Genomic DNA, 27,210 nt, shown 5'->3' on the forward strand with positions numbered 1-27,210 from the left:
CCTTCTCCGAAGACTCAGGGCGGCTTACAAGCTTAGCAGTAGCCTTCATTCTATGTATATGCCTGCTTGTTAGGGCTTTCACACACACACACCCCAAGCGGCATTATTACAAAGTCAGCTTAATTGCCCCCAACAATCTGGGTCCTCATTTTACCTACCTCGGAAGGATGGAAGGCTGAGTCAACCTTGAGCCTGGTGGGACGCGAACCTGCACTAATTGCAGGCAGCTGGTGTTACTTAAGGAGGCATTAGCCCACTGCTCCACCAAGGCTCCAAGAACTCTGCAATATTTTGCAAAGCCACAAATGAAAATACATATTATAAACTAGAAAATGGAAGAAGGGGCGGGGGGGGTTCCTTCAAAGAAATCAGAGCTAAATTGCTGTTAGAACAAAATTTATTTCGGCCACACACCATCTCATTGTTAGTGTTTGCCAAAAAAAATAATAATAATCCACATACAGGCAGCAATTGGGTCAAAAGAAAAAAAAAGTGCATCAACTTTCAACTGTGCTAGCAAAATAATGCAAAAAAAAATGTTTTTGGTGACATGGCCAAGATCTTGTCAGCTTTTAATTTAAAAGGCTACGGGAAATAGTACACAAAAATTATACTTCATAAACTCTGAAACTGTAGATATGCTAAGGTCACTTGGCAGAGCAGCTAATTGAATTAAATGAGACCTTTTAGTGATTCACTTCTACCTACAGCAAACGCAAAGTTGATGTTGGACAGATATAGCGCGGCTAACAATCCAGTCTAACCGTGGAAGATCTCTTGCTGAAAAGCACCAAATTGGTTTTTAATTGAAGAAATCTTTCCTCCCAATATTGCTGAAATCTGTGCCAACAAATGATAGCTCAACTCCTTCAGGCTGGTTTTCAAATGTCCCAGTCCAAACTATTTAATATTTCAAGTTAGTGAGGTTATTAAATCCAAATGGCTAATATATACGAGGAGTTTTTTTTTAATCAACTGGTGTGGGGGGGGGGAAAACATTTTACCCTTAGGCTGCTTATCTGAATGAGAGCCAATAGGATAAAACTAAGAAAAGGAACAGAATACAGAATAAGAGTTGGAAGGGACCTTGGAGATCTTCTGATCCAACCCTCGGCTCCAGCAGGAGACATCATACCAGGGATCTTCAAACTTGGCCCTTTTATTCTCAAAATTCCTCAGCCAGGCAATCTGGCTCAGGAATTCTGGGATTTGAAGTCCACCAGTCATAAAAGGGCCAAGTTTGAAGACCCCTTCCTTATACCATTCTAGACAAATGGCGGCCCCATCTCTTCTTAAAAACCTCCAGTGTTGGATCATCCACAACTTCTGGAGGCAAGTCATTCCACTGATTAATTGTTTTCATTTTCAGATAATGTCTCCTTAATTCTCCTTCAATTCTCTCCTTGATTAGTCTCCATCCATTGCTTTTTGTCCTGCCTTCAGGTGCTTTGGAGAATAAGTCGACCCCATCTTCTTTGTGGCAGCCTCTCAAATATTGGAAGATTGCTATCATGTCACCCCCTAGTTCTTCTCTTTGTTAGGCCAGAGCCCAAGAAAGAAATAGGAAAACCACAACAGCTAGAGGAAAGCACAACTTACCGATATAAGGCAAAATAATAAGCACTCCTCAATTAATCTAGAAATTAGGAAAGAATTTCTAAAAGCAAGAGCATTAGAAGTCAAATGGAAGACAGTGGAAATAGGAAGTGTGGATCGGAAAGTAAGGAAATAACAATATCTCAAGTGAATCACAGAGACCACCAAAATAAAAGCAAATGAAAATTATATTTGCACACGAAAGTGAGAAGATATATAAGCCAAGAAGAATTTAGAGAAGGAAATTCTGATTTGTTATACCATATTTCAGTCTGAGATTGTAGTGGTCTAAGACCATTTTTTTTAAATCTGTCTCATCTATGTCTTTAATTTTATTATTAGTTAAATTATTTATTAATATATCACATTTAAATGCTGTAGCTGCCCATTTCATAGAATGTAACTCTATGTTGCATGTAACAAAAACACATCATTAAAAAAAAACTAAACATTAAAACAAGAATTCCACAGTTAAAAACATTGAGATTTATGGAAGTAACTTATTGCTTAAGACGTTATGCTAACTGCCTAGGCTTGTAAAAGTAGTCACAATGTAAGCTTCCCACTAGACAAATTTTTATATTTATATTTTTATATAAATATTTTATATTTATATTTATATATATCATGATTGATTGGTGGGATAACATTTGCCCACTAGGTATGAAATTCTCTTATCTCACCTAACAAAACTTTAAAACACTGCTTAGAGTGGCAATGATAAAATGCTACAAACACAGCAAAAACATGTACACGTTGCTTGTAAAAAATGAATTCCTCTGCCCTATCCACAGCTATGTCTCTACAGAAACTTCAAAAGTAAAGGTGAAATTAACCACCTGAAATGTTACGGCATTGAAGTAACTTGCGTCCTAGGAATACCAACTTTGTAAACACAGAGTAAGGATTGGGTATGAAGAAAAAGAACAAGAGCTACTGCAGAAAGACTGCACAGATAGTCCTTGACTTACAACAGTTTGTTTAATGACCATTTGATGTTACAACAGCACTGACAAAAAGTGACTTTTGACGGCTTTTCACACTTATGACTCCCCACAGTCAGGTGATCAAAATTCGGGTGCTTGGCAACTGGCATGTACTTATGACAGTTGCAGCATCCTGGGATCATACTATTTGTATGTATGTATGTGAACAGCATTTGTAAACTTCCCAACTGGCTTCCGACAAACAAAGTCAATGGAGAAGCCAGATTAGTTTAATGACATTATTCACTTAACAACTGCAGTGGTTCACTAGACAACTTTGGCAAAAAGGTCATAAAATGGGACAATGTTGCCTTACTTAAGAATTGTGGGCTCAGTTGTGGTTGTCAGTCGAGAAATACCTGCATTTCCAATATGGCAGGATCGTTAATGCAGGGAAAACGGCAAGGTGCCAGTTTTTGCTGCAACTTCAGAAGTATACTTCAAGTTTGCTACAACTTCAGGAATGTACCTTTAAAGTGCTCCAAGGCATCAATGCAAGGACTGACATAATTAGCACATTTTCTTTTTTCACAAAAGTATAAAAAGTGTATCACTCTACCAAAAATGAAAATCACACAAAAGAAAACCCCAACTATTTTAAATTACAGTTAGAGGAAATAGCATAGGAAAAGAGGTTTAAGATTTTATTTTATTTTCTTTGGGGCAAAATGACAAAACTCTCTTGGAGTGGTACAGGTTGTCCTTGAATTATGACGACAAGTGGGAGCAGACTTTCCATTGCTAAGCAAGATGAGTCACACGTGATTTTACAACAGGTTTTTGGGGGTTGTTTGGCCACGGTTATTAAGCAAATCCTGCAGTTGTTCAGTGAATCATGAGATTGTTAAGCAAATCCACTGACTTGGCTTGTGCGAAGCCAGCTTACATGATCACAAATGGTGATCACATGAACTCTAATAGGCTGCCATTGTCTTACATAAACACTGGTTGCAAGCACCCAAATGTTGATCACGCAAGGACTCAAGGACCAATTGTATTTCCCATTTTTCAGGGACTTGTAATGATCATTAAATTAGGGACTACCTGTAAATGAGTTCAGAAAACTTTACCAGGTCCAGCATGGTCTACTCTTGATTAGCAAAGGCTCTTGGGCAGGGGTCTTCAAACTTGACCCTTTTATGACTTGTGGACTTCAACTCCCAGAATTCCTCAGCCAGTGTGCCCGGCTGAGGAATTCTGGGAGTTGAAGTCCACAAGTCATAAAAGGGCCAAGTTTGAAGACCCTTGCTTTTGGGCTTAGCACTAGTTCTCTAGGGGAGATACAAGAGATGAATCTTGATATGCTAACCACATCTCTGATGCAACCCTGGTCTTTTCTTCACTGATCAATCCAACAGCTCAACTAAAACCAGGCTATTTTATTGTTAAAGTAAAAAAAAAAATCAAGTCTCCCTTGAGCCAAGCTTAATTCCAGATGATTTTATATAGTTTTCTTAGTGTTAGGCCAGGAGGGGCCTCCTGCTTTTTTCCCCCCCAGCACCATTCATTTTGACATCCCTAGTCTACCCTACAACTTGCTATTCACTACAGAGTTCCCACCAAGTCCTAACTGGACCTAAACCCACTTGGTTTTCCAGCTCAAGAAAGGCCAACCGGTTCTTGCTACTAGTTGAGACTTGTTCACGAGGAACAGCAGCGAACATCCTGTGCAAATGTTGATCAGAGATTTGCTTTATAACTCCACAAGATGTCACTACAGCTCCACATTAACTAGTCGGAAGCAAATCACACGGATCCTGCGGTCTTGTTCTATGGAAGGTCCCATCCCTTTAGACTTAGACAATGGGAACTCATTAGTGAGGGGGACAATAGGTGCTAATGAGCATTTTGCTATTCTAAACACCTGGAAGGTTACCCATCAGACGAAATGGACACTAAAACCAATTCTCACCTGGCACAGTACACACAGGAAAGTTTAATAGCAGTGGTTGTGATTTGTCAAGCACATCCAAAGTGTTCTTTAGCAGGAGCGGCACCAAAGAGGAGGCTGATCTGAGGGCTATCTGCCTTAATCTGAACTGCCACAAACACCCACCGGGGGGGGGGGTCCTGTCATTTGACAATCTTAAACAAAGGTTAGGTGTGGGGGGGAGAGAAAACTTTCACATGGATGAGTTTATGAACTTCAAAAGGTTTAAATTCACCAGGTAGGCTCCAAAAATGATTTAGCTATACCAGTTTTAATGTTCAATGTTACTAGCTATTTTGGGATATTGGTTCTGATGAGACCTCAAAGGTGCTTTTTCCCCCCCTCAAAAACATTTCGCTTCCTATCCAAGAAGCTTCATCAGTTGTAATGAAGCTTCTTGGATAAGAATTAAAATGTGTTTTTCTTTCTTCCTCAAAATAAAAAGCAGTCCAGTTGCCCTTTGAAGAAAAGAAAAAAAAACCCACCTTTGAGATAACTGTGACCTGGATGACAGAATTATCCATAGACGTTCTGATGAGATCTACAGTATTTATTTGTGTTTATAATTTTTACAAGTAACTCAAGGCAGTGAACGTATCCAACACACTTTCCTCCTTCCATTTTGCTCACAACAATAACCCTGTGAGGTGAGTTGGGCTGAGAGAGAAGAACTGCGCCAAAGTCACCCAGGCGGCTGTCATACTTAAGGTTGAACTAGAACTCACGTCTCCCAGATTCACGTTTGGTGCCTTAACTCTTACACCCAATTCGCTGGATCTTTCTATTTCTGTCTCAGCAGTCATTGAAAAGAAGTAACTTTTCAATCTATTCTAATGTACAGAACAGATGAGAAAAGACCTAGCAAGGGAAGATTAACATTGCCTCCGCCAACCATAATGGACTCTACATTTAGCTATGGAATTGAACAAAACTATTGCAAATTAGGGACACGGTGGCTCAGTGGGTTAGGACGCTGAGCTTGTCGATTAGAAGGTCGGCAGTTTGGCGGGTCGAATCCCGAGTGCCGCGTAACAGAGTGAGCGCCTGTTACTCATCCCAGCTTCTGCCAACCTAGCAGTTCGAAAGCACGTAAAAAGGCAAGTAGAAAAATAGGGACCACTACGGTGGGAAGGTAACAGCGTTCCGTGCGCCTTTGGCGTCTAGTCATGCCGGCCACATGACCACGGAGATGTCCTTGGACAAGCGCCGGCTCTTCGGCTTTGAAACGGAGATGAGCACCGGCCCCTAGAGTCAGAAACGACTAGCACGCATGTGCGGGGGGAACCTTTACCTTTTACCTTTACCTATTGCAAATTATTGGGACTAAAAGTTATTAAAGTAGTCTGGTAAGGAAAGATGGTCTATTCAACAGTCTGTTTTCAGTATGCGCTATTCAAGTCTGGAGTCTTTTTTCTATTTGATTTCTGATCTAGAGGTTTTATAACTATTATTCTAGTCCTTAATAACGTGTGTGTAAAATGAAAATTAGAGAAATAGATACTCAGAACAAATATTATTTTAGCCCTTAATAATATCTACATAATTTGTTTATATACAAATTACAGTAATGTGCACATAAAATGAAAATTAGAAAACCACACAGCCAGAAGTCTAATCATCATAATATTTGTTCGTTATGTAACGTTGTGGGTTTCCTCTTTTTTTAAGAAAAGCTTTTTCCTCCAAATTTCACCTCCCCCCTGCTGTCTCATGTTTAAAGTTCAATAATGCTCAAGGCTCAGTTCACATCTCATCTGAAATACTATCTCCCGAGTTAAAGACAGTGCATAGTTAAGATGCTGGTGAGGCTCAGATTGCCTCAGATCCTTACACACATCTACTTTTTAAGATGGAGAATCTGTATTCCAAAAATATCTCATTTCCTAAATATAGGCAACATAACAGGGCCATCTTGTGGCAAAGCAATTCACATCGGCGTGTATATTATTTTGCTAATTTCCCTGTGTTCTTTTACTTTTCTTTCTTTGAAAAAAAAAAGGGGGGGGGAATTGCAATTTTAAGACTCTTTGTTCCTTTTTAAAAATGACATCTTAAAAATATTTGCTGACACCTCATAGCCAGCTTTTTAAGTATGCCAAAGAACAGAAATATTCCAAACAGTTGAATACAAGACACTACCGGAGAAAAATCAGAACAGTAAGAGTTGGAAGGGACCTTGGAAGTCTTCTAGTCCGGCTCAAGCAGGAGACCTTACACCATTCCAGACAAATGATCACCCAATCTCTTCTTAAAAACCTCCAGTGATGGAGCACCCACAGCTTCTGGTGGCGAACCATTCCACTGGTTAATTGTTCTCACTGGCAGAAAATTTCTCTTACCTCTAGGTTGGATCTCTCTTTGATAATTTCCTATCCATTACTTTTTGTCTTCACCTGAGAACAGGTTGTCCCCCTCTTTTTTCTGTGACAGCACCTCAAATGTTGGAAGACTGTCATCATGTCACCCCTAGTCCTTCTTTTTGTTAGACTAGACAGTTTCCTCAATCATTCAGTGTGTTTTAGTCACCAGACCGATCTATCTATCTATCTATCTATCTATCTATCTATCTATCTATCTATCTATCCATCCATCCATCCTCAACATCATCTCTCTTATTTTTTTATCATCCTTCTGGCTCTTTCTGCACTCTTAGAGCCTTGGTGGAGCAGTGGGCTAATGCCTCCTTAAGTAACACCAGCTGCCTGCAATTAGTGCAGGTTCGAGTCCCACCAGGCTCAAGGTTGACTCAGCCTTCCATCCTTGCGAGGTAGGTAAAATGAGGACCCAGATTGTTGGAGGCAATTAAGCTGACTTTGTAATAATGCCGCTTGGGGGGGGGAAGCCCTAATAAGCAGGCATATACATAGAATGAAGGCTATTGCTAAGCACATTGGTTTGTGCTTAAATTGTAAGCCGCCCTGAGTCTTCGGAGAAGGGCGGGATATAAATGGGATTAAAATAAAAAATAATAAAAAATCTTTCGAGGATCTCAACATCTTTTTTATATCACTGTGACGAAAACTGGATAAAGTATTCCAAGTGTGATCTTACCAGTAAGAACAGTTGATACATTCCATTTGGGGGACTGTGAGTGTGGGGAATTAGCAATTACAAATCTTCACTTTTTTAAAAAAAATGTTTGGAGAAGCACATCAAATGCTTCTATCTTTATCACTGTGGCTTGTCTACCGAAATGCAACTTTGAAGAACTGTTTCTTTTGCTTATGGAGAGTGCTTAAGAAGTATTAAGCCTGTTTTCAGTTCTTAAGGAAATGGGACACAAGACAATAACTGAAGTATCATCACCTTTGCAACACCAAAGTAGTAAAGTGATACTTAAGGCCCTCTTACTGTTTGGTAAAAGACCTGCTCTGCAACTGTTTGTAATGGAAGCTGCCGTGTATTTTCTTTCAAGGTGTGTAAAACCTTGGTAAGTGTTGCTATCAGCAAAAATGTCTGGCAACTTTCCTATCTTGTTCTCTCCTTATAAAATGCAGAGTAACAATAATGAAGGGCCAGGTGCGTACATGTGTTAGTTATTTTATACAAGACCAGCAAAGCTGTCAGTGTGGTCAGCAACCTGAGAAAAATGTAAACTACAAAAAAATTACAGCCCCGCACAGGAAAATCCCCTGAAGTAATTACTGAAGTTTATTTAGCAGCCTATGCAGGTTCTCTGCTCTTAAGATATTAGGGTTATAATTTGCACTGTGTGGTTCCTCGGGCAACAATGTTTTAAATAATCTACATTCCACATCGTCAGAGATTGAAGCCATCAAACTAATTTCCATTTATGACCCTCATCAAATGCATAACGGGGGGAAAAAGCTCGCAACAGCAAGGGTGTATGTATGTAGATGAAAAAAAACCTTATGGGGTCTTGCAGAGAATTGGTGCTTGTTGGTGTGTCATTTGCCCTCTTCAATAGACATAACTTGAAGCTGAAGGTCTGTGGGGTGGGTGATTTGTTTCTTCCTAAGCAGATTCCAGACTAACTTGCAGACTAGAAGACGAGGCAGCATTAGCACACATTATAGGACATCCAGTTTGGTGTAGCGCCTAGAAACCAGGAGCCTGTGAGTTCTAGTCCCACCTTGGGCATGAAAGCCAATTGGGGGACTTTGGGCCAGTCGCTTTCTTTCAGCCCAACTCACCTTGCTGCGAGGAAAAAGGTGACACCTTGAGTTACTTATAAAGTAATAAAAGGCAGTACAAATAAAAGAAATAAATCAATATATCCTTCACACATTATTTTTTTTTCTTGATTAATGTGATAAAAATATTTGGAAATGCAGGGAACCAGAACTGATTTTCACCGTTCTCCCTGGAGGACTGAAACTCTGAAGCCGTGTTTCAAATTATTCACCACGCTAGTGGCTTTCAACCACTTATGTCTTACTTCCTACCGAAGATTACAATAAAAGCAAAAGCCCATTTTTTTCACAGAGGGAGCGAGCAAGTGAGGGAGGGAGGGAGGGAGGGAGGGAGGGAGGGAGAGAGAGAGAGAGAGAGAGAGAGAGAGAGAGAGAGAGAGAGAGAGAGAGAGAGAGAGAGAGATTTACAGGCTTCTGTTATTATGTTCATCATCATCATCATCATCATCAATCACCCAGTTATGTTAATTTACAGGAGCTAACTTAAACAGATTGCAGCTAAACGCTGGCTGGTTTCTAAGACTCTCCAAGATTTGCTTCCTACTTAGAAAGTTTCTCCATCGTGAAAGCCCATCGGGAGGAATACAAATGTTTTTAGCTCCAAGCTGGGCGAGTCCATGTATACAGCATTTAGTAAAATGTACCTCTTGCATTATTGTAGGATCTTTAAAAATATGAAAGGTAAAATCACGCTTAAAACAGGTCATCATAGTGAAAAGGCTAGTTTAGCTTTGCCCAGATTTACCCCAAAATTAGTGATTTATAAACTTGGCTAAATTACACCCAGTGAATGGCAGGAGCCCTTAAATTTCCCAATGACTTAACAATATTTCTCCGTTGCTTTCTTACTGAGACCAATGGAATCTCCAAAGTCTGAAGTGTAGTTAGATTGTGCTCCGTTGGCCTACTGTTTCCTCAAACTGAAAAAATGTTTCAACGTTTCCCCTCTCGGCCCTTTGTGTTAAAGCCACCTGTTTTTATTATAAAAGTAGGCGCCAAAAATATCCGACAGTATCACATATAAGAAGGCTCTGTGAAAGCTAATTCAGTTTTACCAACTGTATTGTCACTATCCATCAATATTTTTTTTTATATTTTTTTTAATCCCATTTATATCCCGCCCTTCTCCGAAGACTCAGGGCGGCTTACAATCTAAGAAGCACAAATCAATGTGCTTAGCAATAGCCTTCATTCTATGTATATGCCTGCTTATTAGGGCTTTCACACACATACCCCAAGCGGCATTATTACAAAGTCAGCTTAATTGCCCCCAACAATCTGGGTCCTCATTTTACCTACCTCGGAAGGGTGGAAGGCTGAGTCAACCTTGAGCCTGGTGGGACTCGAACCTGCACTAATTGCAGGCAGCTGATGTTACTTAGGGAGGCATTAGCCCACTGCTCCACCAAGGCTCTACAACCATTGCTTGTAGGTGATTCACCCCAAAATGAATTGTCAGAGTCATCTCCGCCAGGCTAGCTGGGGAAATGCTCATTGTCACCCAACAATTTTGGATTTAACACCGAGTTGTATTTGTAGACAGAATGAAGCCAAAGAATAAACCTGAAAGGTCAAAATGAAGGTTAGCACATCAAAGATCACTACGTCTCCTTCCTGTTCCTCGCCTTTTGAAACACTAGAAGCAGTCAATATTGTAAGTTGAATTCCTGTTAGTCAAGAAGATGCAACAGTACTGCAGAGGACATCTAAATAATTAAACAAAAAGTCAGCCATTAGGTAATGCTTCTGAAAATGTTCAATCAAGAAAGGCAAATGGCTCCTGAACTTCATAAACTTATTTGCCGTAGATCTTCTTGGTGGTCTAATACAATTGCTGCATTGCATTAGTTGGAACTGAAGGCATTGTAAGTGCTATGGTTGATTCTGATCAGATTAAGGTGGAGTCTATTTCAAAGAGATACAGGTAGTCTTTAACTTACAATCATTCATTTATTGAGTACAAGGGACACACAACACTGGGGGGGGGAAAGCGACTTGTGACCATTTTTCATACTTACAGCAGTTGGGGCACATGATCACAATTCAGGTGCTTCACAACCTGCATGCACTTATAATGACTGCAGTCTCCCGAGCTCATGTGGTCTCCATTTGCGATCTTTCCAGCTGGCTTCTGATAACGAAGGCCAAACTGGGGAAGCCCAATTCGCCTGACAATCACATGATTCACTTAACAACTGCAGTGATTACATAACAACTGTAAGGAAAAGGTCATAAAGAGAGACAAAGCTCACTTGACAACTGCCTTGCTCACCAACATAAGTTTTGGATTCAACTGTGCTTGGTAAATAGAGGACTTCCAGGTCTAGAGAAGGGCAATGGTTCTAGCTGCATAAAAGGCCAACGCCATGAGACACTCACACAGAATTGGTTATCAGACTAGAAGGGTGTTTCAAGTGTGGTACGAGGAACTGCCCCCCCCCAGACATCCATGAAGCCCATGTTCTTTGCCCGCCTATACTGAAAACTAATACAACACTGAAGTCATATCAAACTACTCTGAGAAGTGATAGTGGTAGTGAACACAATTTTTTAAGAAGGTAAACTTCTTAAAAAGGCTCAAGGTTGACTCAGCCTTCCATCCTTCCGAGGTAGGTAAAATGAGGACCCAGATTGTTGGGGGCAATTAAGCTGACTTTGTAATAATGCCGCTTGGGGAGTGTGTGAAAAGCCCTAATAAGCAGGCATATACATAGAATGAAGGCTACTGCTAAGCTTGTAAGCCGCCCTGAGTCTTCGGAGAAGGGCGGGATATAAATGGAATTAAAATAAATAAAATAAATAAATAAATAAATAAATAAATAAATAAATAAATAAATAAATAAATAAATAAAATAAACCCAGATAAGCAAAAGCTGTTTGGGGGTCCTCCATAATTTTTAAAAATGGGAAAGGTGCCCCCCCAACCCCCCCCCCCAATCTTTAAGGACACAGTGTTCAAAGGCTGTCATCCCATCTCAGGAACAAAACAGGACAACGGACCAATGTGACATGAGTTTAAGCAGTCCACTCATTGCAAATAATTGCTCAAGCCACTCTCTTTGTACTGAGGTGACAATCCAAAGTAAAGGCACACTGCACTACCAACCCCAAGCTGCCACAATGCTACACACAAGGGCTTCACCAATGAGAACTATGCTGGCAACACAAACAAGCAAACAAACAGCTCACTCGCAAAGTTGAGAGTCACTGAGTTAAAAAATTAAGTTGTACGGATCAGAAATGTAATCACGGGAGACAAGCTCAGAGACTTTTTCCAATCTCGGTGGGGATGCATCAATTTAAAGTCATGTTACATTAAAGAGGGAAAAAACGTCTGGGAAACGCTCCCACTTGTCACTTTGGATTAGATTTGTCGTTGTTATCAGGCTGTGCATTTTAAAGTCTTCTTTCACATTTTAAACGTATTGCCTAATGCAGCCACGCAGGGCGTAAAGAAAGCGGTAACATATGACTCCCTATCAGATTGCCAGAGTCTAGGCAAATTAACTAACTCTCAGGCAGAAAATAATGCTCATCTTTTTCTGGAAAAGCCTGTGAACATATTAAGATAAACTACCTGCTTCGGAGTAAAATAATATATAGTGATGCAATTGGAGGGGCTATTCTCCTCCCACGTATTGCACTTAATTTAAGAATTATACCAAAATCAATTTATGGTTTATCTCCCTTCACTTATTTTAGCAAGCCAGGGAGCAATTGCTACTTTCCATTTAGTAACTTTGGCATCTACAGGAAACCCTTCATCTTCACAGCAACTTCTGGCTTAGTCTCTTAATTTGGTGCCTGGCTCTGATCAAGCAAACCTGCAAAAATGATGGCACTTTGGCCTTTTTGAGGATATGTTTGCAACAGGGGGGAAAAAATCCCTAGTTCTGTTGTCTTGCCTTTAGGGGTTGTCTTTTAAGTATAAATATCTCAAATAAAAAAGTCAGATCTAAAAAAAAATGATGGTAACAAATTAGTTCCTAAAAAGCAACCCTGTGCAGCTAATTTTGTCTATGTGTAAAGTTTTTAAAGGGACGCGATGGCTCAGTGGGTTAGGATACTGAGCTTGTCGATCAGATGGTCGGCAGTTTGGCGGGTCGAATCCCGAGTGCCGCGTAACAGAGTGAGCGCCTGTTAGTTTGTCCCAGCTTCTGCCAACCTAGCAGTTGGAAAGCACGTAAAAATGCAAGTAGAAAAATAGGGACCACTACGGTGGGAAGGTAACAGCGTTCCGTGTGCCTCTGGCATCTAGTCATGCCGGCCACATGACCACGGAGACGTCCTCGGACAAGCGCTGGCTCTTCAGCTTTGAAACGGAGATAAGCACCGGCCCCTAGAGTCGGAAACGACTAGCACACATGTGCGGGGGAACCTTTATCTTTTTAAAGTTTTTGAACCGAAAATCACTCAGCAACATTTATAGTAAAAGAAGAGAAGTTTTAAGTTATTAAGGCAAAAAAGGTAGTGCCTTTTCTAACTATGGAAGAGAAGGATTAGGGCTGATATGGCAGCAGTTTTCCAGTATTTGAAGGGCTGTCACAGAGAAGAGAGGGGGTCCAAAGCAGGGGTCTCCAACCTTGGCCACTTTAAGACTTGTGGACTTCCACTCCCAGAATTCCCCAGCCAGACTGCTTTAAGAGGGGTAGACTTCCACTCCCAGAATTCCCCAGCCTGGGAGTTGACGTAGCCAAGGTCGGAGACCCCCTGCTCCAAAGCACACAAATCAAGACTGAAACGAAAAGCGCTTATATCCAGTTGCAGTAGCACCTAGAGACAGGTACTACTTTGTTCATTGTTAATTTAATAACTATATGCCCCTAATTAACTGCAAATTGTTCATAAATATTGTATACTGTGCAAAACGCAGTCTCCCTAAACAGTAGAGCTAAACACACGTGGACATTGCAAATCTCAATTCCAACCAAAGAGCAGTCCCCTTTATGACAAACTGAGAAGAAAAAAAACAATTAGTCTTGCTCACGTTTAACACTGAACTATGAAACAAAAAAGTGCAACAGTTTTAAAAGAAAAGTTAGCCAGTCTCAAATATAAACAAACAGAAACTACATTTAAAAAGGGGGAAACAACATGCTGGGTCCATCAACGGCTCCTATGACTTCCGATTCAGAAGAAGGGCAATGAGATTTAAAGCTATGAAACATTGATTTTCCTAAGTAAAGGCAAGAAACGAATAAATAAAAGGAGAGTGGAGAAGAAGTGGGGGGGGGGGAAGAGAAGCAAAATACCAGTCTAAAATTCAACAGAGCTGGTATTCATATGTTAAACCATGAGCTGCTGTTTCCTCCATATTTGTGATTGAACTATTCTTGCAAGAACAGGATGAAGTCTGAACGGTACAAATAGCCATATTTTTTTTAAAAAAAGCTGCCTTCTAAAGATATTCAGAGAATACCAGAAGCTTATTAGAATCATATGATCACTTTACGTGAAACAGCACAGACTCTTCCTAAGAAAACTTAATTTAGATGCCAGCAGAGGGAAAGCAGAGGGGAAGGGCGATCATATTGACTTCCTCAAGGCCACGGGAGATTGCATTATTGACTACGATGCCAACTGTATGATTCCCCAGTTTGCTGGGTGCAAGTGTGTATACGTATGTGTTATGTATATGCATGCGCACATGAATACATAATGCAATCTATGCTGTGGTGTGCTGCCGGTTCCGAAACACCAGCATTCGCCAGCATTTCACATTTCCCAATTTTAGAGAACAACCACAGATATTGCTGCGACTAATATCTGAATATCAGGATACAAAGAGCCTCGTAGAATGGAATAACCTTCTTCGAAGAAGAAATATTATCGCTTATGCATTCATTCACACATCAAAAAAGCATAACCACTTTATTTAAGAAAAGGATAAAGTTTTGTCCGCAATTGTTTTTACTGGGTATTATTACGGATACCACTGTTGTGGACACTAAGCTGATGTTGAACTTGATTATGGCAGCAAGACTTTTAATAGGGCAATATTGGAAGAAGGAAGAACTGCCGACTATAGAGGAATGGACTTTAAAAGTTTCTAACCTGGCGGAAATGGCAAAGATTTCGGCGTATTTGAAAGATCATTCGCAACGATATATCGTAGAGTGGAAAAAATGGATTGATTACATCCAGAATAAATATGGGACCAAAAAGTTTCATTTAGCATTTGAATAAGTATTGATGTGACATTTATATTGCTTGTAATCATTTTATAAGAGCTAAAGTGCGATAGACCTAATAGTTTATTGTTGTTAGCATATGGTAGTTTATGACTGTTTTTTTTTACTTTTATACCTTGTATTTAGCTCTGGGAAGTCGGGGAGGGGGAGGGGGAGGGGGGGAGGGTTGGGTTGGGTAGGGGGTTTGGGGGTGGGGGAGGGGTTGTTTTGTTAAAGATAAAATGTATTGAAAAACTTTTCAATTAAAAAAAAGCATAACCACTGCACGTGAGGACACTTGGGATCAACATCCTTCTGTTACGATCAGAAATGCGTTCTGCAATCCTACTTATTAGGCACCCTTCAAGTTGGTCCAATTTTATTTTGCGCTTTCAAGCCAAATTCATTTCGTCTGCAGGATAAGACCTCAGTGGCCACTAAGTGCAATGGTCTCTTTGGTTTCCTTCTCCAACATGGCTAGAGAAATAGGGCTTGTGTGGAATCAACTCTCCCTCCAAAAGACAGCTGTTTATGCTCGCCTCAGATCATCAACTGCAAATGCAAATTTAAATCTTTGAGAATAGCATTCCCTATAGACGGAGTTTAAATACAATTTACCTTTGTGTTAATACATTACATTTAGCTGGCCATGTTTCAAAAATTGCAGTCCACCAGCTGGTTTCGTTTTAGCAGCTTGCTGCAAAAAAACCCCCCCCAGACAGTTGAATTTTATTCAATAATTCGTGGTTAAGTAATCATAGCTGAATGTAATGCAGCCACCTAGTCACCAAGTATGAATCACTATCACTAAATAATTTTTGCTATTTAATCTGGCAGGGTTGATGAACTCCAGGTTTCTTCGATTAAACTGGGCCATTTATTGGAACCTAAGGATTTAACACTTCCTACTGCAGCAGCAGAAGGGACGCGGTGGCTCAGTGGGTTAGGACGCTGAGCTTGTCGATCAGAAGGTCGGCAGTTTGGCGGGTCGAATCCCGAGTGCCGCGTAACAGAGTGAGCGCCTGTTACTCGTCCCAGCTTCTGCCAACCTAGCAATTCAAAAGCACGTAAAAATGCAAGTAGAAAAATAGGGACCACTACAGTGGGAAGGTAACAGCGTTCCGTGCACCTTTGGTGTCTAGTCATGCCGGCCACATGACCACGGAGATGTCCTCGGACAAGCGCTGGCTCTTTGGCTTTGAAACGGAGATGAGCACTGGCCCCTAGAGTCGGAAACGACTAGCACGCATGTGCGGGGGAACCTTTACCTTTACCTTTATTGCAGCAGCACTTGGCTCCACCCAGGAAGTGGACAGTCCGAAAACTGCTGTGTTTTGAAGTACCTTTAAGACCTGGACTTTGCCCATCCTCTCAGTGAGGTTGAGTGAAGTCTCTTTTTGGGTTGTGTTGGTCTGGGTTTTTTGCTCCTGTCCTTTTTTTTTGCCAACTTTATATATGTGCGCACACACACACACACACACACACACACTAACGTGCAAATTGAAAAAAATGGAAAGAATGGAAAGAATGCCAAATCCAGTTTAAACATCTAACTTTAACTATAATAAATCACTCACATGAGGCTGAATTACTTCACATGATACATCAATTTTGTACCTCGGAGTTAACACTCCTTTTTAAAAAAAATCTGTATCTCGCCCTAAAGTGAAGCAGTCAGAAGATCATATTAAGTTTTGTTAATGTTCGTGTGGCCCTCATTTTTTTTTCCAGGTTCCAGGAACATTCTTTGCCTTTCAATATTATCTTCAGCAAGAAAAGCAGACCACCAAGTAGATCACTTTTAGTTCCAGAAGCCGTGCTTAAATAACTTAGCTGTTCAAAAGAATCTTTAACTATAAATGCAGTTTAACAATACAGTAGATTAACTACAAAAAGAAATTAACACAGCCTTGGGGGTGAGGAGAAGTGATAAAATTCTTCTAAAGCTTTTTATGTCATGCTGATTTTATAGTTATTTCCGAATCTGCTAATATTTTTAAGGGAGACTACCAAGGAAGAAATTATTTAAATTGACTGCACAGAAAGTGGTTCTTAACTAAAACTTTTCTAAGTCACACATAAGAGCACAGCATTCATATGGTCTCCATGACACATATTTGTTTTGTTTAAGTAGGTAGTCCTCAAGTTGTACCTGTTCATACAATGACCTTTCAAGGTTACAACGGTGCTAAAGAGACATACTAGTGGTCCTTGAAGTTTGATTAGATGTTGATAAGTTGTTTTTAAATGGTGAAGGAAAAAGTTTGGAAAGCTTGGTTTTATGGCAGTTCCATAAAAACTATTAGAGAACACACAACCATACACAACCAGCAACTTGCTTCTGAATAATTCAGGAGGTTTTGTAGGTTTGAGCACTACAACTCACAAGTAGACCAGTTGCATTTACCAATACAAACTGACAACGCTGTATTAAAAATTCTCTGCAGTATTGACTACCCCAGCAGCTAAATACAGTGCAGTTCAATTAACAGCTCTTCAATTTAATTTTTTTCTTTGATTTTAATCTATAGCCCAGCTTGAAATGAAGACTATTGAAATAGGGGGCTCATTCCAATGTTCAGAACCTCTTATAAACAAATGTATCAAGCTTGTAATGATTTCTGCTTCACCATGAGTGAAATGGAAAATGGAAGATGGCCCATTTTGCAGAGGTGGGTATGGGTTTTCCTATGAAAACTACAGTTAGTTCTCAACTCTTACAACCATTCATTTAATGGTCATTTGAAGTGACAATGGCTCTGGAAAAAAAGGACTTACAACTGGTCCTCACGCTGACAATCACTGCAGAATCCCCATGATCAAAATTCAGGCACTTGCAACCCTGCATGTATTTATGATGGGTGCAGCGTTCAAGGGTCTTGTGATCACAAGCTGTGACCTTCCCAACTGGCTTCTGACAAGCAAAGTAAATTGGAGGAGCAGGTTTGGGCTTAATGGCCACATGGTCCCCTTTACAACTGTATTTTATTCGCTTAATGATCATAGCAAAAAAGTTCACCAAAGTGGGCGTGACTCACTTAACAATCACTTTGCTTAGTAACAGAAATTCTGGTCTCTGTTGTGATCATAAGCAGAGCACTACCTCTTCCATCACCAAAGAGTTTTGCTATTTCTTCCCCCCCCCCTCCCCAGAAAAAAAATCTGGAGTTAAACCACTTTTCCCATGTAAATGTCCATTTATAGATGTGGAAGAAGGTAAAGAATTAGAATTCTTTATTGGCCAAGTGTGATTGGAGGCACAAGGAATTTGTCTCTGGTGCATAAGCTCTCAGTGTACCTACAAGCAACCAGTAATAAATCATGATTATAATCATAAAATACATTCATCATAAATCATAGAGATACAATACTCAGTGATGGTCATTAGGGTACTAAATAAGGAATCAGCATAAATCATACTAGGATACTAAATAAAACGATATAAATTGTAAGATACAAGCAACAAAGTCATGGTCATAAAGAAGATAAGGAATAGGTAGGGGGAAGGATGAGAACGTGTAGATGCGTTAGCTTTTAAAAACTGACATGAGAGAGAACATTGGCAAAACAATGTCCAGAAATTTGTCTGAGAAACATAACCCAGATTTTTAGCATGTAAATAGCTATTTAATTGAGACTTAAAAGAAGCAGGGGATGTAGGGAAGCAAAGTTCTAAAGATTTTACGGGATCTCGTTATGATTTCGAGAAGACATATTTGGAATAGGCTATCTCCCATCCAGATATTAACCAGGTTCAACCCTGCTTAACTTTTTGAGATCAGCCCAACTTGGTTCACAGCCATCAAGCATCCCATTAAAAATTGGAATAGGTTGATGTACTATAAAGGCTGGATCTGTATTAAATCAATTATGTTGCATTATATCCCAGTTGACCTAAATGGAACATCTTTGGAAAAAGTTTGAGGTCAGCTCTACTGGTATCACCTAGTTTCATCTCCTCTTTTATTACTAGTGGCACTTTTTTAAATCTTAACTCAGCACTGCAATTTTAATTGTCAAAGAAATAACATTTAACATTTACTGTAATTAATTCAAGATTATTTAGAATAACTGCACTAATTGGTATGTACCGCAAATCTGCAGCACTGCAGAATTAAAAATAAACTTCACAAAGATATAATTTATCGCTAACCCATGCTTAACAATTAAAGTTAGTTTTTAACGATTTATTTCAATCTATTTCTTTTTATTAGCTGCAACACAATAATGAGGTATACTGAATTCTGGCTTTCCAAGCACCTAGATTATAAAACATAATTATACAAATTAATTAGAAGCAAGTGCATATATTTATGCTTGTGTTTGTTAGTACAGAATATTAAACATGACAAAGGTAAAAACAAGCATACTTATTGTCAGTGGCATAAAAAGAACTAGTTCTGAAGAGATGGGATTTCAATTTACTCAGCTCCTTAACAAGAGCCGCCCAAGAATAGCATCTGTCACTGATCAATAAGCACATCAGAAGTCAGGAAGCAACTACAAAAATCTCTTAAAAGAAAAGTATGCAGGAGAAACTTCAAAGTTGCTGAACTTTTATTTATTTAGCTAAAAAAAATTGTTTCAGTTAGTTAGCTGATGTTGACATAGCCACATTATTTAATTTGCATTTTTCTTCTCACATACATCTTCAGAAATAACCATACTTCTTTTAAGTTCCTTCATGAAAGCATGGCCTCTGCACATTTGGTCTAGAATGCTCTAGAATTTTCTTGCCCTGAGTAATCCTTTCAAAATAATCCTTTGGTGTACAAAGAACTGCCTCTCACTGCCCAGGTTCAGGCAAGATGTTTTCATAATGGTCAGTCCAAGCGCAGTTTGATGTACAGCTTCTTCCTCCTTCCAGCTGGGTGACCTTGAGGCAAGGTCTTGAGAAGGCACAGCGCTTATTTTCGTTTCCCCAAGCATTCTCCTCCTTCATGCCCCTCCCCACAGTTCATGGCAGTCTCTCACTGCATAGCAGCGAAACATAAGTGAGCACAAGGTGGTAGCTGACAGTTGGGAAGACTAAACCGCTGGTCCCAGTGACCGATCGAGATTGGATCCTTCAACATTATCCTGGGACACGTATCATTCGTGTCCTTCATTCGTCAACCAATATGGGAAACAGAGAGGGAACTTTTGATGATCTAACCTGAGATATGTACAAATGGTTTTGTTATTGGACTATTAATTACCCAAACACCACGTTGCTCTCTAAATATCTTGACATTTTGATGTAAAATTGGAAAATTAATAAAACTTGTTTGGGAAAAAAAAGTTGTGCAAGCTTTTGACTTTGTCCCAAATGCTTGAACAAGCATTTAGAGAAGGACCAGGGGTGACGTGATAACAGAAGACTGTTATATCTCAGGGGCTGCCCCAAAGAAGAGGGAGTCAAGCTATTCTCCAAAGCACCTGAAGGCAGGACAAGAAGCAATGGATGGAAACTAACCAGAGAGAAGCAACCTAGAACTAAGGTGAAATTTCCTGACAGTTAGAACAATTAACCAATGGAACCACCTGCCTCCAGAAGTCGTGAATGCCCCAGCACTGGAAGTTTTTAAGAAGAGTGTGACTGAAATGGTAAAGGTTCTCCTGCTTGAGCAGGGGACTGGACTAGAAGACCTCCAAGGTCCCTTCCAGCTCTATTCTATTGTAAGCAAAATCTTGCAAAGCAAGAAACAGGAAAACAGGAAAAGTTAAAAGTGAGGCCACATATTTTAGCACTAATTCCAAAATTCTAAATGAAATGGGGTCTGTAAACTGGATGTGTTAAATGTATGCAGGAAAAGCAGAATTGAATCCTGAATTACTGAGCAAGCCAGATCATAATCTACATTATCTTCAAGGAACCCTGGAAAATTTATGTTCTAGTGAAGCGGAGATGTGTCCCTATTTTCACTGAGGGAATCTCAGACCCATAAATCTAATAATGGTATCTGGACAGATTCTAGCATACCTTGTACAGGGATACCTCTGTGCAGTAATAACTGGATGTCATCATAAATTTATCAAGAACAAGTCTTCCAGGATGGTTCTCATTTCTTCATTAGTCACTTCTGCAGTAGGTTGAAAGAGTGGCGTAGGCTTAATATTGCTTGAAGTCAGCAAAGCATAACATAACCTATAATGTTGTTATTAGCAAATGAGATCTGACTCCAGACACCTTGAAAATCTTAAGCTATTCATAGATACCTCAAAAATGGCATTTAGAGCATTCATTAAGAGCTCCTCATCAAACTAAAAAGAGATACTGAGTTGGGTGCAACAAGCTTCAATCCCAATCCTGCATTACTATTATTACTGTTATTAATTACTGCAGGACTAAGGCCATAATAAAGTTTATTTCTCACTTCTATTGTTATTAAAGACTTGGATATTGTTATTAAAGACTTGGATAAAGAGGTGGAAAGAATACAGGTGACAGAAAATGGGAAAGAACAGTTAATGTGCAATCCAAATAATGTTACATGTTAAAGAAGTGAAAATGAAAATTTAACAAAAAAATTGCAAAGTTCCAAAATCAAATGCACAAGTATAACAATGAGCTATCAACTCCTAGCTTGCATATATAGTTCTGAAAAAGATCTTGGAATACTAGTTGAGTCCAGCATTGTGAGATAGTTGTAAAAAGGACAAAAGTGGTTTACAGCAAAAACTGTTTCCAAATTATATGAAACTAATAAGCCTACTTTATTTTGCAATGGTACAGATGCCATCTCAAGTACTGTCTTCGCTTGACACTTTAACAAGCATCAAAGAACCTGGTATAGGGAATTGGAATGTAAGTAATCAGGGTAATCAAGGAAGGAAGGAAGGAAGGAAGGAAGGAAGGAAGGAAGGAAGGAAGGAAGGAAGGAAGGAAGGAAGGAAGGAAGGAAGGAAGGAAGGAAGGTAGGTAGGTCACCCTATTCTTCCAAATCCTCTATGGTTAGCAAGTTAGTAAAAACTGAAATGAAATTACAGGAAAGCAATTGAATATTAGAAAAATCTACTTTAACAGTAAAGCACTCTGCCAATCCTACCAATTACACAGAAAGGTGGTGAGTTCCTTCAACAAATGCATTCAAGCACAAGCCACGATACCATCTATTGTAGACATCTTAATTTGAATTTCTGCAAAGAACAAAAGTTTGGATTGATAGCCTCAATGGTACTTTCCAAATCTATGAAATCTGATGCTTCTGGGATTAACTGTTTTTCGTCTCCTGCGTCTAACTGGCAAAAATATTGGTTTGGGTCAGATCTAACAGTGAAGAGCAGTCTGCAAACATAACAATAACTTTGCAGTACTTCAACACTATACTTTATCAGGCCCAAACCCAGAAAACAATATTTGTAAATTTCAAAGCACATTCCCTCATTCATAGATTTACTGCTAGCGCTGAAATGACCTTAAGAGATAAAAGGGAATGACTGGTTCAACAATTAACCAATATTTGAATACCCAGGATAAAGTGAAAACTGAGCTTTTCAAATAAGATAAGCATAATCAAATTTTACTTCTTCTCCTTGCCTATATTCTCCATGGAATTTTCAGTCTCTGTTCAGACTTTGCTCGATTTGAGCGCAACAAAAACAAAATCTATTAATCTCTTGCTGGCTTTTCAGTCACAAGATTGTTTAATAAAAATACTGCATTTCCACAATCAAATTTAACCACGAGGCTTATCTCAGCTCTCTCAAGTGAAATAAGGCCAAGCAGAAACAACTTTGGACAAGCAGAGCACATGATAACTTATTTTTACCACTCCCTTATAAAGTTATGTGCCAAGTAATAAATCTGTTCCCACAGAAAGGATGCACTGAGAATCCTTAACCAGGTTAGATTAATAGTGGTCTCACACAAAAAACGGGGAACAATTTAGATTGCATTTCTAATCTAATATTCCTGATAAATATGCCTTGAGGATAAAGAATTGCAGAAGTACACAGATCACTGCTCACTCTTGCTTTCTCCAAACGTTTCTTTCTCCTTTGTGTGTAAGATTCCCAACATTTTCATGACCCAAAGTGCTCAGATGGCAAATCACCTCTGAAACCAGAATAAATTTTTAATAGGAGAGGGCTCTGAATCCAAAGGCAATGTACATCTTCCCCCTGTAGCACAATCAGCAAGGCAGGTACGTGAAATGCTTCCACCCAGCGCATAAAGCAGGACAAAATAAAAGAAAATGTAAAGTTTCTCATATTTCCACAGTTCATTGTGAATGGCTAGTCATATCTTAGCTATACTCTCATCACAAGAATAACATCAATCTTGCCCCATTTAATACTTTGCCAGATACTAGAAAAAGAAAGAAAAAAGAAAGAAAGAAAAAGTATATCGACTTCTTTTATTGGTCACAAGATGTTATTATTTTTGTATATGTTCCTAAGACTAATCAATTAATAATTATTCTATCCATCCATCCATCCATTTTGTTATAATAAAGATACTTCCTAAAGGCTTAAAGTGGCACAAATTCATATCATTCATATGCACGGAATAGATTGTTGTTATTCCCATTTTACAGGTGAAAATGCAATGCTCCAAATCCAATCCAAAAGCTACAGAATATGTTCAAAATAGTTATTTTTACATTCAAGGAGGAGTAAATTCAGTTGTGCATGTTTTAATGAAAAATGAATCAAACTATGGAAGTTTAACCCAATTTAGGGACAAGCAGAAACCCTAAGAAAGTTGTCATCATGTCAGATTTCCAAGCTTTCACCACAAGAAGGTGCAAGAAACAGCAGCTGGCCAACCTTGTTTGCCCTTGAAGTTTAACAAGGGTCAAACCTGGTTAGTTCTTGGATGGTAAAGCATCAAGAACATTCAAACTGCAGCCTAGATTGGGAAGGGGTAGAGACACCCCAGAAATATATATGGCAAACCAGATTGTCCCCAAGAAAATGTCATGATGATCAGAACCCCAGCTTGACTTGAAGGTTCTTTTAATTCTGTTGATTGTTAATTCCTTTTTTCAGTAAGGGAAGTCCATATAAATCTATGAATTTCCAAAACTCAAAAGAATATTAATCCGAGCTAAATGGATCTGAGTACTTTTTTCCCCCCGTCCTCCATGATTTTCTACTTAAAATAATCACAGCATTAATAAGATGCTCCCTGGAACTTCTTCTGCATAAGTTGCCAAATGCAAACAATGGAAATTTCTGTAGAAGCAAAATAGGGCCAATGATATAATTATAGTGGATCTGTTGGCACATTCCGGGCTAATGTTATTATTTGACAACGCAAAGCTTGCACGATCTCCCAAGAGCCATAATGGAGGCTGCGTTCATCCTAATTGGTTCCAAAGCACAACTTTTCCTTAACAATCTTTCCTCAGGACCAGTAATGTTAATTTCTACAAGACTGTAAATAGTGTTTGCCGACAATAGAAACATGGTAATAAGAGGCTAGGTGAGTAAATAATATGGTTACAAAGCAGCCTATTTGCATTTTTATTTAAAACTGCCTTCGTTAAAAAACAGCTCAGATTTCTTTAAGGTGGAAGGATGGTTGGTTAAGAAGTAGAGCAGTAATTACTCTCTTTAGGGGTTCTTTTATATATCCTTTAGGGAACTGGAATGAAAAGATAAGCAGAATTAGAAAGGGAATCATGTAAAATATGAAGCGTGCTATAAACACTCAGTAACATATTTACCATAAGCTGTGTTGACCTTTTACATTAATAGAACTTACTGTAGTGGCAATTTATTACTTAAAACTATTACAAAACCTCAACGTTAATTCAGGAGGAAATCTTTTTTCGAACAAGAATGATTAGGTGAACATAGCTAGAGACATAAACATTCTTCCATAGAAACTTGAATCCTGCAACTACAGGTTTCAGACTCTTAACACAAGTGCTTCTGTTTCTTATAGAATATAGAATGGGTTGGAAGGGTCCCTGGAGGTCTTCTAGTCCAACCCCATCTATAGTGCTAATCTCACCATAGCCTTGCCTTTCCACAATCATAAGCCGGGTTTATCAAAAAGCTTCCTTAGCCTTCCTATATTGGCCTGCTAATCCCTAAAAGATGAGTTAAAAGAGCCTTGGTGGAGCAGTGGGCTAATGCCTCCTTAAGTAACACCAGCTGCCTGCAATCAGTGCAGGTTCGAGTCCCACCAGGCTCAAGGTTGACTCAGCCTTCCATCCTTCCGAGGTAGGTAAAATGAGGACCCAGATTGTTGGGGGCAGTTAAGCTGACTTTGTAATAATGCCGCTTGGGGGGGGGGGGTTTGAAAGCCCTAATAAGCAGGCATATACATAAAATGAAGGCTACTGCTAAGCTTGTAAGCTGCCCTGAGTCTTCGGAGAAGGGCGGGATATAAATGGAATTAAAATAAAATAAAAATAAATAAGTTCATATCATATGCTGAGCCTCAGATGAACAAGGAACATTTTGGCTTAGTATTATCTGTAAACCAAACTTTTCTTTCAAAGACCTCCTTTAAATGAATATTCACCGTACATCAGACATTAAACCTAAGAGGAGCATCCTCATTGGTAAGTTTAGAAAAAGTCTAACGGTTTTATTCCCACTCAAAGTCCCATGATTTCAAAATATGGTTCTGCAAATCAGCATTTGTCCTATTTTGTGCAGTGAATGAAATCACTTGATTTCACAGGGAAGTCCCGGCAAATGATGAAAAACAAAATGGAGGAAAATTGAAGTACCAATTTAGGCCAGTCAGAACCTTCTGAAATAAATCCACCAAGTCTTCTGCTTTCCTGAGTGAATTAAGATAGGTCGCTTTCATATTTCAAAATCTAATTTCAGGCAGTGCTCGACTCACAACCATTGGTTTAAAGATTGTTCAAAGTTGCAATGGCACTGGGGGAGAAAATGACAACCCTAACACATACAACTGTGGCAGCATCCCCATGGTCACGTGATCAGACACTTGGTAACCAGCAAGTATTTATGACAACTGCAATATCCAAGGGTCATGTGTTCGCCTTTTGCAATCTTCTCAGCCAAGTTCCAACAAGCAAAGTCAATGGGGAAAGTTGGGTTCATGAGTCAGTTAAAACCATTGTCTTGCTTAGCAACCAAAATTCTGGCCTTCGCTGCAGTTATGAGTCGAAGACTACCTGTGCTTTTAAGAAATTAGCTGAATTAATTAGAGCCATTAATCCACAGGTTTATTATCATGACAGCGCAAGTCTAAGGACATGCAAAGACAAAAGTGTGAAATAGTTCAGCCCTTCTCAGACCATTGATTTAATATAAATGATATCCACAATTCAGTGATGGGCCGCTTGTTCTATCGGAGTAGAAGAGGATCACCACATCTGCTATATAATTCAGAATCTTATTTTACAGTGGTTTCACTACCAACCATAAAAACTGTAACAGTGGAACTGTATAAACAAATTGAACTGTGTTTTTACTGTAAAAAATTTTTTATTGCACACTATAAATATTTGTCTTCCCCTTCTCTCAGCATCTGTAATGAGAGAAAGAAAATTCATACCATATGTTTATCGTACAAGGAGAAAAACATATTTCACAATAGTTCATCCAAGTTTGGGAGGCTGTTAAATTGTTTTAATTCACATCTCCCTTTTAAATGCATGCATTCCCTTATAAGTCACTCTACTGAATGTCTCAGGAGTCCAAACGCTGATGGGAATATTATAGCAACAAGACCAAAATGGGGCGGAGGCGGGGGAGAGGAGGAGAATGATGCCTTACACCAGAGGTCCCCAACCTTTGGGGCACCAGGGACCGGTTCCGTGGAGAGAGGTTTTTCCGCGGACCGGAGGGGGCGTGGTTTTTGTGTGCTGCCTGCATCCCGCGGATGGGGCTTTGCTTGTTTGTGCGGACCGGTTGCTGGTGTGCCACAGACCGGTACCAGTCCACGGACCGGGGGTTGGGAACCCCTGCCTTACACTATTTCTTGCATGATCTATATCTTTTTATCTGTCATTTTTATTTTAAACCAATGGACAGATTTCTTTGGTGCAGCATCATTGGATGCCACGCTATAGTGTCAAATTTCATGCAAAAAAGTCTTTGAAGTCAGAATAATGTTCTGCCAGTCAAGACATTTGGAAAAAACAAACAAGTACAGGTAGGCCTTAATTTACGAACACAACTGAAATCAGAATTTTTGTTGCTAAGCAAGTTTTATGCCCAGTTTTATGACTTTTCCCAAGCAAATCATTGCAGTTGTTAAGAGAATGAGATGGTTATTAAATGAATCTGGCTCTCCCCTCCCCCCATTTGTCAGAAGCCAGCTGAATAGATCACAAATGGATATCACAGGACCCCGGATTCTTCAACCAGTACAAATACATACTGGTCGCCAAGCATCTAATTTTGTTCAATGTGATCATGGGGGATGCTGCCATAGTCATAAATGTGAGGACTGGATT

At 39.4% G+C, this 27,210-nt stretch overlaps 1 protein-coding gene and 1 long non-coding RNA gene across 4 annotated transcripts in view; both read right to left on the bottom strand.

The window, feature by feature from the left end:
• WWOX (WW domain containing oxidoreductase) overlaps nucleotides 1-27,210 on the bottom strand; it is a 554,700-nt gene that overhangs the window by 498,438 nt on the left and 29,052 nt on the right. The window lies entirely within an intron of this gene.
• On the bottom strand, nucleotides 19,788-21,891 carry LOC310645122. Its single transcript, XR_014493419.1, has 3 exons — nucleotides 21,865-21,891; nucleotides 20,799-20,963; nucleotides 19,788-19,991 (listed from the first exon to the last, which is right to left on the bottom strand). It is a non-coding gene; the product is annotated as an uncharacterized lncRNA (long non-coding RNA).

This window comes from Vipera ursinii, assembly GCF_947247035.1.
Source record: "Vipera ursinii genome assembly, chromosome: 10".
NCBI lineage: Eukaryota > Metazoa > Chordata > Lepidosauria > Squamata > Viperidae > Vipera > Vipera ursinii.